This window comes from Mixophyes fleayi, chromosome 3, assembly GCF_038048845.1.
Source record: "Mixophyes fleayi isolate aMixFle1 chromosome 3, aMixFle1.hap1, whole genome shotgun sequence".
Lineage (NCBI taxonomy): Eukaryota > Metazoa > Chordata > Amphibia > Anura > Limnodynastidae > Mixophyes > Mixophyes fleayi.
The window spans coordinates 46,374,552-46,387,994 of NC_134404.1; the positions used below are offsets into that span (position 1 = coordinate 46,374,552).

General features: G+C 41.4%; 1 protein-coding gene across 3 annotated transcripts in view; it reads right to left on the minus strand.

Annotated features, from left to right (window-relative positions):
* The window catches only part of GREB1 (growth regulating estrogen receptor binding 1), a 139,263-nt gene extending 126,757 nt beyond the window's left edge, over positions 1–12,506 (minus strand). For all 3 annotated transcript variants that reach the window (XM_075201426.1, XM_075201427.1, XM_075201425.1), the window contains exon 1: positions 12,432–12,506. The gene's annotated coding sequence lies outside the window, so the exon portion shown is untranslated. The remainder of the gene's footprint in view (positions 1–12,431) is intronic.
* Positions 12,507–13,443: the final 937 nt, after the last annotated feature.

Genomic DNA, 13,443 nt, shown 5'->3' on the forward strand with positions numbered 1-13,443 from the left:
TCACTTCACTACAGCTGCATCATTCTGCTTTTCCAAGGCTGGGAATTGCTTTCACCCAATTTGGGTAAATATATCTCCGCACAACATGTTTCCACAGAGACTACACTCCAGGAAATCACAGAAACCTTCTCTTTTAAGTGTAGGTAATAAAACAAATCATAAAAGGTACATGGTTACATGATACAGCAATATCCCGTTACACATGTGACCGGATATAGCAGAAACTCAATATAGTTTTTTGCTTCCCATGCAAGATGGGGGGTGGGTTTATTTTTCCTAATATTTTACACCCAAGTTTTAACTACAGCAATATATTTGACCCATGCATTCTGGGAATATTTTGCTGCACGCGTCCCCCCACAACTGCTGGGAGACTATTCCTTGGATCTATCTCCCTTTCTGTCTTCCTTACATTACCTTTTAGTCTTTCGCCCTCCGAGTCGGTCCCCTAGTCCTAGAAATCCTCTTATGTTGAAAATATTTATTTCCTGAACTCTATTAATACTATTGATATATATGAATGTATCTATCTATCATAGCGGCTGTGTTCCTGCCCTGCTGTAATCTGTATGTGTTCAGACCTTAAAGTCCCTCCAGATAAGTTTTGATATGTGGCCAAGAACTATACATAGTGGGGGAGATTCAATTGGCCGCGATGTTCCTCAGAGCATTGTGGGCACGTATTTTTACCGTTACTACGGTAAACCGTAACACTCACTTTAGCGTTATTTCTGTAAAAAAAAATCCGAACAAGGTGTCTGGCGGCTGTTCCCTGAGGGGAGATTCAATTTGACGTGAGGTGTCTCCGGAAGGTCCGCCGAAACAGTGGCCTAGTGGTTAGCACTTCTGCATCACAGCACTGGGGTCATGAGTTCAATTCCCGACCATGGCCTTAGATCTGTGTGGAGTTTGTATGTTCTCACTGTGTTTTTGCGTGGGTTTCCTCCGGGTGCTCCGGTTTCCTCCCACACTCCAAAAACATACTGGTAGGTTAATTGGCTGCTATCAAAATTGACCCTAGTCTCTCCCTCTCTGTCTGTCTGTCTGTGTTTGTGTCTATATTAGGGAATTTAGACTGTAAGCTCCAATGGGACAGGGACTGATGTGAGTGAGTTCTCTGTACAGCGCTGCGGAATTAGTGGCGCTATATAAATAAATGATGATGAAGCACCTAGCGCTGATGCTATGGCAGGATTCTCCGCTCATTTTTTCTCGTACCACATAGAGGTGTGCGGAAAAATGCGCAGAACTTCCTACCATAATCGCCGGCAGAGTGAGCAGCGGCCATGGCGACAATGTCCTCACGCCACAGCGCCGGCAGCTGAATCTCTCCCAGTAGTTGAGTTAAGGTCTTACCAGGGCATACCTCCAAACTGTCCCAATGTTGCCGATACAGCCCCAATTACAGACCTCAAAGAAAGGTGAAATTTACATGAAAGTGGGTGGCGGTTCATCTAAATTTGCACTGGCAATATAACTTCTCTCTTCCGGCTACTAGTGCCATATAACCAAGTAACCTACTGGCTTCCCCACTCCTTGCTTATCTTCATATCATCTGAAACTATAACTCCATGGTCTCTTTACTCTGTCGTTGTTGTTGACATTACATCTCTATTCATTCTGCATTGACATTATTTTACCATTTGTTGTATTAAATTTATGATTCCACACTTTGGCCCATTCCTCTATTTTATTTAAATCACTAAGTATTTGCTTTACCCTTCTGGAGTACCAAACATGTTAGTAATCTCTGTATCTTCCCCTGTAGACCACAAGTAATATCACTAATGAACAGGTTAAACAAAGCCGGACCCAGGACTGTTAGCTGATGTCCTCCGCTGGTTACCAGCCCTCCTGTGCTTTAGCCAAAATTTTATCCCTTCCATTATCCTTGAATCCAATCCAAGGATTTTCAGTTTCCAAATTAATTTACTGTGGTATACTGTATCAAATGTCTTGCTAAAATCTAAATAAGTTACATCCACTGATCCATCCTGATCTATCACTGTAGTTACCGATTTGAAATACCGGTAATTCTCTACATGTGATTGACTTAATGTCTCAACAGTAAATTCATGGGGTCTTGTAATTGTTTGATAGTTTGCACATGAAGCATTGCCATGAGCAAGAACCAGGAATTACTAGAACCCTATAAAAACAATTTTTTTTTACAGTGATTAGATTAATGTTCCTAATAGTGATGTGAGGCTCACAGGACTTTATTTATTATATTCTCCCCCGCAGCCTTCTTGTGAAGTGGAACTACATCTGCAATTATACCTGGCGGCAGCAACTGGTTGAAAAGTTTGGTTAGTGACCAGGGCCCTCTTAAGAACATCCACAGCAGTGCACCAGGGCCCCTATATATACAAAAAAAATTAAATTATTATATATATGGGCCCTGCAGCCCAGGGGGGCCCGTCGGAGGCAGGAAAAAAAAACAACCTGAAAAAAAAGAAGAAAATACTTACCGTGCTGTCAGCTGGCGATCCGGCTCCCTCCCTGGTCTCCTCCTCCGTCGCGCTCCGCAATGGATGTCGGGCGGGCGTGATGACGTCACGCCCGACATGCACTGCAAGCGCGACGGAGGAGGAGACCATGGAGGGAGCCGGATCGCCAGCTGACAGCACGGTAAGTATTTTCTTCTTTTTTTTCAGGTTTTTTTTTCTTGCTTCCTCCGGCGGGCCCCCCGGGCACCTGCCCATTGTGCCCTATGGGAAAGACGGCCCTGTTAGTAGGACTTGCATATACGCAGCGGAACTGACAGCCTAGATCTGGACGAATCTTAGTAACGGTGGGGGCTACTGCTGGCGTTGACGGCATACTTGCCAACTCTCACGGAATATCCGGGAGACTCCAGCATTTCGGGTGAGTCTCACGGACTCCCGGGAGAGTATGGCAATCTCCCGCATCTGCCCACTTCCTAGTTAAGTGGTCAGAATTAGGTCCAAAATGCCGTGATTCTCCGGGAATCGCGGAATTTGGCCCCGCCCCCGCTGTAAAATGACGCGTTTGCATCATTACGTCACGGGCGGGTTCAAAATGACGAGATTTTCCTGAGCCACGCCCCCTGCACGCCCACCTCCCCCATGAGGCTCCTGGACGCCAACTACAAAAAGTTGGTAAGTATGGTTGACGGGGACTCCTGGATGTATAGGGCGACGCTGGGACTTTTAATGAATAGAGCCCAAACTTCTGCTGCAGTTAATAATACATTTTTTTAAGTTTACTCTGCTGCCCTGAGACTCAAATATATTATTTCACACTTCACCACAGTCAAGCCTTTCTAAAATCAAAATGTTTTGTTTTGGTGTGGTCCTGCCTGACTGCCGCTGGTATATTAAACAACGCTAGAGCCCAATTTTCTCCTACAGACACATTTGAGTCTAACAATCCAGAATGTCATTACTCCTGGCTGATGTTGCAATTGTCATAATTCAGTCCATATCAGGGATATTAAAGTATATATCTATATCACTTATATCAGTAATTGCAGATATTAAATACGCTTTTCAAGATAAAAGAACTGTTGCTTTTGTTTTCATTAAATGTCAGCAGAAAACTAAAATAAACTACACATATAAATATAGTATATATCCCCTTCTCAAATGTCTCTTTTTATGTATTTACCCCTTTTCTAAATGATGGTATCCTTTACTTCTAATTCCACACATTTTCTTTCAGAGTGTAAACACTTTAGAACCTAGATCAGGGATAGCCAACCTGTGGCTCTCCAGCTGTTGTGGAACTACAAGTCCCAGCAGGCAGAGCATGCTGAGATTTGGGAGTACCACATCAGTTGGAGATTCACAGGCAGCAGGTGCACTCCTAGCGGCATATGAGAATTAAAATGTCTAGACAGTCTAATGAATGAGGACTCTCTGAGATATTATTAAATGCTGTGTCTAAAATTCTAACAATCTATAGTGTATAGATGCGTAAAAGTCGAACAGTAATAAAATATTAACAATGACTGTGATAGGCAGCACAATATACAGTTAACGGTCGGCTTTCTTTGGACAAAACCTCTTTGTCCTTTCAAGATTAGAAAAAAGTCCATTGGGAGGTTAGTACAGGAATAGCAAGGAACTGAATGTGTAGTTAGCTGGAACAGTTTTTCTTTTCCAGGAAAGGAGATCGATTCGTCTGAGGTGCTTATATCTAGGAAGACTCCCTATGTGTGTCAGTGAATTGACGGCTGTTACCATGAGTGTCTGACCTCAAGCTAGGCAGCCTGTCGATAACACGGTTATAAAATCAACTTTTACATCATCATTATCATCATCAATATTTATTTATATAGCGCCAGCAGATTCCGTAGCGCTTTACAATTACATTCCACAGTCTAACAACAATAGTCACTGGGCATCTTATTTATATACTAAGTAAAGTGCAAAAGTGCCAGTCATAGGACATACCTTGTCCTGGATACCTCCCCTCCTCCCAAAATTACCTACACCAAATTAATACACGTTACACCTACACAGACACACCTACTGAGGGTAAAACTGTGCTGGGGCACAAGGTGAGACCCCCTGTTAGGTCATCTTGTACCCCTCAACTCCAGGCTGCTACTGACATAACTTGTGTTACTGACAGAAAGCCAAACTCTCTCACACATTTATGCAAGTGAGGGAGAAGGGGTCATTCCTGAACAGTGGCAGGCTGGGCATTCTTGGGGCGGTCCTATAGTGGGCTGGGTCACTGGGTCACCTATATTTTGTTTTCATTCAAAAACAAAATGTTGGAGGCCGGGAGGAGAGGGGCGCGGTGAATCACGTCATTTTGGCCACACCCCCGCAACAAAATGCCGTTTTGTTGCGGGGCGGGGCCAAAATGACGCGATTCATTTTGACAGCAAGAGGCCGTTTGCAGGATATTTGCCTGCTCTCCCAGGAGTCCTGGAGATCTACCCGAATTTCGAGAGTCTCCCGGACATTCCAGGAGAGTTGGCAAGTATGCGTACAGTGACTCCTCCGATCTACACACAGGGTTGTACTAACAGCCATTTCACATGTGCATAAAAACGTGTATTTTGTTAAACATGTACCTTTGTTGTGACAGGTTGACATTTCCACCTTGCGCCTGTCAATCCAATGTAATATAAAACATGGATTCTTAAGATACAGACCTGTTCAAGTAGTATTTGGGCACTTAACCATTCTGGATTAAAAAAAAATGTACATAGAGATTCACATGTGCACATCAACCCATTGGAACTAGTGCCACCAGTATTAATCAAGCAGGGTTAATCTGTGTTACATGCGGTGTGATAGGGCTCTCACTGTGTGTGTGCAGCCAGCAGAGGAATGGTCACAGTACAGCAATTGTTATTACAGATCTCTGGCGTTATCAGGCACTGTATACTCCACACCACACAGCATAAACAATGTCACAGGATCGTCCAGTCTTCTGATCTCCGCAGAGCAAGTTATGTACTAACTTTGTACAATGCCTGAAACTGGACTTACGTGACCAAATTCTACAAAGGATGATGACAATACATACAGGAGTTTTATAGCTTCCTTGTTTGATTAGTTACCTAAACGTTCTGTTTCTACATTTAGAATCAGCCGATTGTCACAATCATCACCAACATCATCACCATTTATTTATATAGCGCCACTAATTCCGCAGCGCTGTACAGAGAACTCGCTCACATCAGTCCCTGCCCCATTGGGGCTTACAGTCTAAATTCCCTAACAGACACACACACAGACACACACATAGACTAGGGTCAATTTGTTAGCAGCCAATTAACCTACCAGTATGTTTTTGGAGTGTGGGAGGAAACCAGAGCACCAGGAGGAAACCCACGCAAACACGGGGAGAACATACAAACTACTCACAGATAAGGCCATGGCTAACCACTTAGCCACCGTGCTGCCACCCATATATACAACACCTATTAGTGTGACCTAAGAATCAAATACACACCATCCTAAATAATTGGAAGGTCCTGAGCAGTATGTCTATATTATTATGATAACATATCTCCAAACATTTCAGTCCCCGGTAGCGGGGAATGGGCGTGGTCACGTAAAGAAGGGGTGTGGCCACACCCCTAGAGGGCTTCCTAGTGCTGTAAAGCACTTGGTTGCCCATTTGAAACCTCCCATCCCCTTCAAACACTGCAGCACCTGGTGTTGCACCTGTTCACGGAAGATACCTCCCAAAGTTCCCACCCACGGGACAAACATGTCCCCGTGTGGGGCAGCAGGACAGAGCCCTAAGATCGGGAATTGTCCCAGCAAAAATCGCGATTGTGTGATTGCCATCAATTCTCTCAATCACAGAATGTTCATTCACATCAGTCCAAGAACCAGTGTGTGCACGTAGACAATGTACAGTAAGGCTGTGCTGAGGGCAAGATCAAGCATATTCATCCAAATCAAGTTCTGGGCAAAGAGATTTTCAGCCGTATCTCTTGCACCAGCTACAGGGCAGGTGCCGACTGATAGTGATGACAGACACGTATGTATGCCAAAACATGTGTTTGCAATTAAGAGCAACTGTAAAATGCATTTCATGTACATCCCGATACTCAATATGTATTTCAAATGCTAAAAAAAAAAAATTTTTGGGGGGGGGCTTATTGTTAGAGATTATAGTATCAACAGGTATTAATATACTTATTTTTTCCCCATGCATTCTGATAAGACTTTATAATGCACATATGTTTGTGTGTATCCTTCATTGTGTTCTCTCTGTCTGCACATGACAAGTGTTGTATAGCCAAAACGTACTTATACCCATATTCAAATGGGAACATTTCGTGAAAACCACATGTACTTGAATACAGGCGGACATGCGTGCAATTTCTGTCCCATTTTAAAACAGGCAAACTGGGTTCACTTTGTGGTCCTTGAAGGATCTACAAATACTCTTCACCACTGACGTGCAACTGAAAGGCTGAATGTGCATCCCATTAAAAGCAAAGGGTGAGAGCCAATCACACCAAGTTCAAATCTAGGCACCCCTGTGCTAATCGGGGCCCCCAGCATCATCAGGGTCCTCTGCATGCACCTCAGTCATTTTATACTTTATAAATAAGCCTACAGAGAGCATCCTGGTCAGAACCGAACCCCAGGACGCTGCTCTGCAAACTGTGTCATCTGCTTCCCACTGTTCCCAGGCACTTTACAGGGACTAAAATATAACATTTGTTTCATACCCGCAGGTACCTAATGTATAAATCCTGTCCCTGAATATTCTGCATCTCTCTATGGTAATAAATGCACCTTGTACTATAATAAGATAACGGAATGATTCCCTAGATTGCCATTTGTACACGGCACAGAGTTACTTCTACAATGTGAGACGCACAGTGTGACAAGAACCTGGATCATTGTACCTACAACATATATGTAGTAAGGTTAGGTTTGCATGTGTGGGTCCCTCAAAGGCACCAAACTGCACAGTGCCAACGTCGTTCATTTCTGGGTATATAATTCCTGTATTAGGGCAGCACAGTGGCCTAGTGGTTAGCACATCTGCCTCACAGCACTGGGGTCATAAGTTTGATTTCCAACCATGGCCTTATCTGTGAGGAGTTTGTATGTTCTCCCTGTGTTTGCGTGGGTTTCCTCCGGGTGCTCCGGTTTCCTCCCACACTCCAAAAACATACTAGTAGGGCTGCTATCAAAATTGACCCTAGTCTCTCCCTCTCTGTCTGTCTGTATCCCTCTCTCTTTGTGTATGTGTATGTGTGTGTGTGTGTGTGTTAGGGAATTTAGACTGTAAGCTCCAATGGGGCAGGGACTGATGTGAATGAGTTCTCTGTACAGCGCTGCGGAGTTAGTGGCGCTATATAAATAAATGAAGATGATGTATAATGTCCTTGTGTCAATGTTATCTTTCTGGTGAGGTAAAGCGTTTTCAGGACCATCATCATCATCATCATTTATTTATATAACGCCAACATATTCCGTAGCGTTTTACAATTGGGGACAAACACAGTAAACTAATAAACAAACTGGGTAAAACAGTCAAAGAGGTGAGAAGGCCCTGCTCGCATATAACGGGTGGTAATAGGGTGATGTAGTGAGGTTAAGAGGGTGATTGAGGAATATTATAAGCTTGTCTGAAGAGGTGGGTTTTCAGAGAACGCTTGAAAGCTTGTAGACCAGAGGAGAGTTTTATTGTGCGAGGGAGAGAATTCCATAGCGTGGGCGCAGCCTGAAAAAACTCCTGTAACCAGGAATGGGAGGATGTAATGACTGTGGATGAGAGACGCAGATCTTGTGCAGAACGGAGTTGCCGAGTTGGGAGATATTTTGTGACAAGAGAGGAGATGTATATTGGTGCAGCTTTGTTGATGGCCTTGTAGGTTAGTAAAAGTATTTTATATTGGATTCGGTAGAAAACAGGCAACCAGTGTAGAGACATACAGAGTGATTCAACAGAGGAATAACGATTTGCAAGGAAAATCAATCTTGCCGCTGCGTGCAAAATAGATTATAGGGGTTTGACCAGTAAGGAGGGAATTGCAATAGTCAATGCGGGAGATGATAGGACCAAACCATGTACTGGAATATCAGATATTGCCTATTGTAAATATAAATAACTGCATTTCTCTGAGTACAATAAATAAATGGTTCTTTGTTACTTAAAATGTAAAATTCATATAATAACATAAACCATTGCCTCGTAAGAAATGCATTAAATATAATGTAGGGTCCAGGGTGCCTAGGGTTTAGTGAATGTTCCTGACACCTAGATTTAGATCTGTAGAAAATATTGCCTATGTGCTAGTATTAACCCCTTATACAACACTGTGTAGTGGGCAACACTCGGGTCACTTTTGCTAGTTGAATAAAATTCAGAACAACCACTGTTCTATATATATATATATATATATATAAGTTGGATCCCCATTTATAAATGAGTGTCTTCTCATACCCACACTATATTATCAAAGTGTCCCAAATAGATCACATAACAGAGCAATTTATTCATCAAATTATGTGGCAATTTTTTTTGCATCCAAACTATTTTATGTTGCGTTACAAATGTTTCAGTAGTATATTAATTCTATGAGACAAAGAGAGATTGTCAGGGACCATCCTCAATGGTCACATTACCAAAATAATGTGCACCAATAATGAAGGGGTGCTTCTTACAACATATGTAGATACATTTGGAGAAAACAAAAAAAGGTTGCACAAAAGAGCACTCCGGTCCTTTTTCAAAGAGTACTATTAAAATTAATCTTTATTAATGATTTATTAAAAAGCACTCAAAAAAAGTACTATAAAAGATGAATTATCTTAAAAACATAGGTGAGAGAAAGAAAAGAAATAATAAGTGAATACAATGTAGACATTGGGACGGGACTGTTCTATTAAAGTCAAAATTGACTAGTACATGGGACAACAGTCTAATTCATAGTGATAAAGCTTTGGAATGGTGCAGAAATCATTATGACTCCTTGTATGAAGGAGTCATCCCTATTATTGGAATTATTATGACATCATAAGCTTCTCATCTTAGTATTAGATATAACATTGCCCAATTCCAATTATTAATAGTGGTACTCAGTGTGTGTGAGTAAGAGATTGAATGGGCAGCATATATAGAGGCCTCTTATAATTGTTATGCATGTGGGTTGATTTAAACAGTATAATGGGGATTATACTTCATCCACCATTCTATTCTGAGTAATGTGAAATGTCTACAAATTGCTTTAAATTGCTTTTAAATATGCAATATTGGTAATTGTAAATTGCTACCTTCATGCACGCAGAGATGGTTCTAAACTAGTGCTATTAGTGCTTGGTCAATTAGCTAGAAATACCACATACATTGTCTGTGGTTTCTATATAGGATATAAATTGCTGATATATTCCCAATTGGTCCTAAATAAAAGCGCACACTCACACACGCTGTACACACAAACGGAATCGAGACTATCTTGTTAGATTTAAGTTTTAAGTTGTTCCCCATTCTAAGCGGCGATACGCCGCATACTGTCCCCCTCACACTTCCGGGTCTAGCATCACATGATCATCATCATCAGCTATTTATATAGCGCCACTAATTACGCAGCGCTTTAAAGAGAACTCATTCACATCAGTCCCTGCCCCATTGGAGCTTACAATCTAAATTTCCTAATATACCCACACACAGACAGAGAGAGACTAAGGTAAATTTTGATAGCAGTCAATTAACCTACCGGTATGTTTTTGGAGTGTGGGAGGAAACTGGAGCACCCGGAGGAAACCCACGCAAACACAAGGAGAACATACAAACTACACACAGATCTAAGGTATCATGTGACATACGTTAACCCGACGTACGTTTCGCCTCAGTCATGGGAATTACCCGTCTGGTGTCTGGGTATCTGCTATATACTTAGAGCGGCCAATCGCATTTCTGCATTATAATTGACAGGTACTACAGGCAACTACTCGTCTCTTATACTTTTTATTGCGGAAAGCTTCATCACTGACGTTACCAATGTGGATTTCATCATCATCATCATTTATTTATATAGCGCCACTAATTCCGCAGCGCTGTACAGAGAACTCATTCACATCAGTCCCTGCCCCATTGGAGCTTACAGTCTAAATTCCCTACTATAGACACACACTCACACACACAGACAGACAGAGAGGGAGAGACTAGGGTCAATTTTTTTATTTATTTTTTTTATTTTTTATTGCAGCCAATTAACCTACCAGTATGTTTTTGGAGTGTGGGAGGAAACCGGAGCACCCGGAGGAAACCCACGCAGACACAGGGAGAACATACAAACTCCACACAGATAAGGCCATGGTCGGGAATTGAACTCATGACCCCCAATGCTGTGAGGCAGACGTGCTAACCACTACGCCACTGTGCTGCCCATCACTTATCACTTCTGATATTTCTTAATATACAACTTAAATATTAAACCCCATTAATAAATCTCTTGGTATTAATATTGCTACCCTGTTCTTGTTTGTAATTAATATTACTAATCTATATATAACATGTGGCCATAATGAATTCATATGGGTGTTAACTTTATTAATCCAAAATGCAAGAAGTGCATAATATAAGGTAAGTGATTATTCTTAATAATCTCACTTGGATAAAATATATCATTATAGATAGATAGATAGATAGATAGATAGATAGATAGATAGATAGATATGAGATAGCTATATAGATTACATAGATAGATATGAGATAGATATGAAATAGATAGAGAGATAGATAGACAGATAGATAGATAGATATGACATAGATAGATAGATAGATAGATAGATAGATAGATAGATAGATAGATATGACATAGATATGAGATAGATAGATAGATAGATAGATATGAGATAGATAGATAGATAGATATGACATAGATAGATAGATAGATAGATAGATAGATAGATAGATAGATAGATATATAGATATTACATAGATATGAGATAGATAGATAGATAGATAGATAGATAGATAGATAGATAGATAGATATGAGATAGATAGATAGATAGATGGATAGATTACATAGATAGATATGAAATAGATAGATAGATATGAAATAGATATTACATAGATAGAAAGATAGATAGATAGGTAGATAGATATATAGATATGACATAGATAGATATGAAATAGATAGATAGATATGAGATAGATAGATAGATAGATACATAGATAGATATGAAATAGATAGATAGATACATAGATAGATAGATAGATTACATAGATATGAGACAGATAGATAGATAGATAGATAGATAGATAGATAGATATGAGATAGATACATAGATAGATAGATGGATTACATAGATAGATGTGAGATAGAAATATATTAGGCAGATAGCTAGATAGATAGCTATGACATAGATAGAATGACATTTGATAGATAGATATAGATAAAAAAAATAGATAGCCTATGTCTGTATTCATTGCTTTCCAGAATGAAAATAAAAACAAGCAATTACATTAAAAAATAACATCTAGACAACAAGATAATAGAAACTATTATACCTTAAAACTATTATTTACTGCACATACATGACCAATAATAGCACTAACAATGACATGCTAAATTAAAATGTTGACAAGCAGTGACAACAGTTCCCTGCTGTAGTCATTGTTATACTAATTTACAAGGTATGACCCACACCCAGAGAACATCTAATGACACATGTAACACTGGGCACTGCCTGTAAGACAGGAGAATGCAGGAGACAGTGGTCAGTTTACCTAACACCAGCTTCATGTGTAAACTGGTTCTCACACCAGCCCCCCCTCCCAGCACATGCTTATTAAATGACCAGTACACTTTGTAGCCTCCTCGCCCTGCAGGCTGCTGCCAGCACAGACAGCTCAAACTATTCTCCACAGCAGAGAGACTTCCACAGCAGAAGTGTCTGTAGTTGTTCTGCAGAACAGAAAACACCTGACCCCTCAGTGTATAACAGCACCCACTGAATGCACTCACCTCTGGGGTGTCCTGGCTGGACGGACAGGAGGGATATGAGTGTACAGAGGTGGTCAGAGCTTGTGGTGCTGTAGATGGAGAGTCTCCTGTTGCTTAGTTCCTCCCCTCCCCCTGCCCTCTTGCTCCGGCAGCACAGGATTCCCCCCACCTCCCCTCTTCTATAACCAGCACTTCTTGTTTGGTCTTAAGATGCAGTAGTTCTCAATGGGAGTGGATAGGGAGGGGGGTTGGGGGCTATATGGCAGGAGGGGAGAGAGGTGTAAAGAGGGAGGCTGGGACAGGGCTGCCCCCAGGGGCAGACTGGGACCTTGCAGGCAGAGGGGTCACACAGACTGACACATTCCCCCCACTCTCTGACAATAGCACACACAAGATAAAGCGGAGGGACAGACATTCCCACCATTAGACAACTAGAGGCATGAAAAGACCCAGACAGGGGGGTGTCATTGAAAAGCAGGACATAGAGAGTGACCACCTGGCCCCATAATGTCATCTCTGGGACCCCTCTTTGCAAATGGGGAAGCAGCACAAGCAAATGAGGGTGCTGAGTCTGATCGATGGCTCTGGCTGCCGAGGATTACATTGTATTGTTGCTAATTGTTCTGTAACAAACTTGTAGTAACGCCAGACACATTGTAAAATACCTGTCCACGGTTATACAGACTAGGGGGGAGATGTATTGCAAATGTGCTGCCTGATTTATAACGTCTGTCAGCTAAATACTAAATTATCTGCAGGGGGAGATATTTTTCTGCAAATGTTCCATTTTCCAAGATCGTTATTTTTAAAAATGTCGCTCTATATTTTAGTGAATAAGCGCCAAAGCTACAGCTCATGTCCTCAAAACAAGTAAAGCAAAGAAACAAAAATCCATTGTATGCTGTACTGTACCCCCTGAGCATGTGCCAGGCTGCCTGTATCATACATACATCCCTGAAGCAATTAATATATAGAACAACATCCAAAGATATTTTGATCAGATAATTTTTGAAGGATCCCACTTAAATGTCAT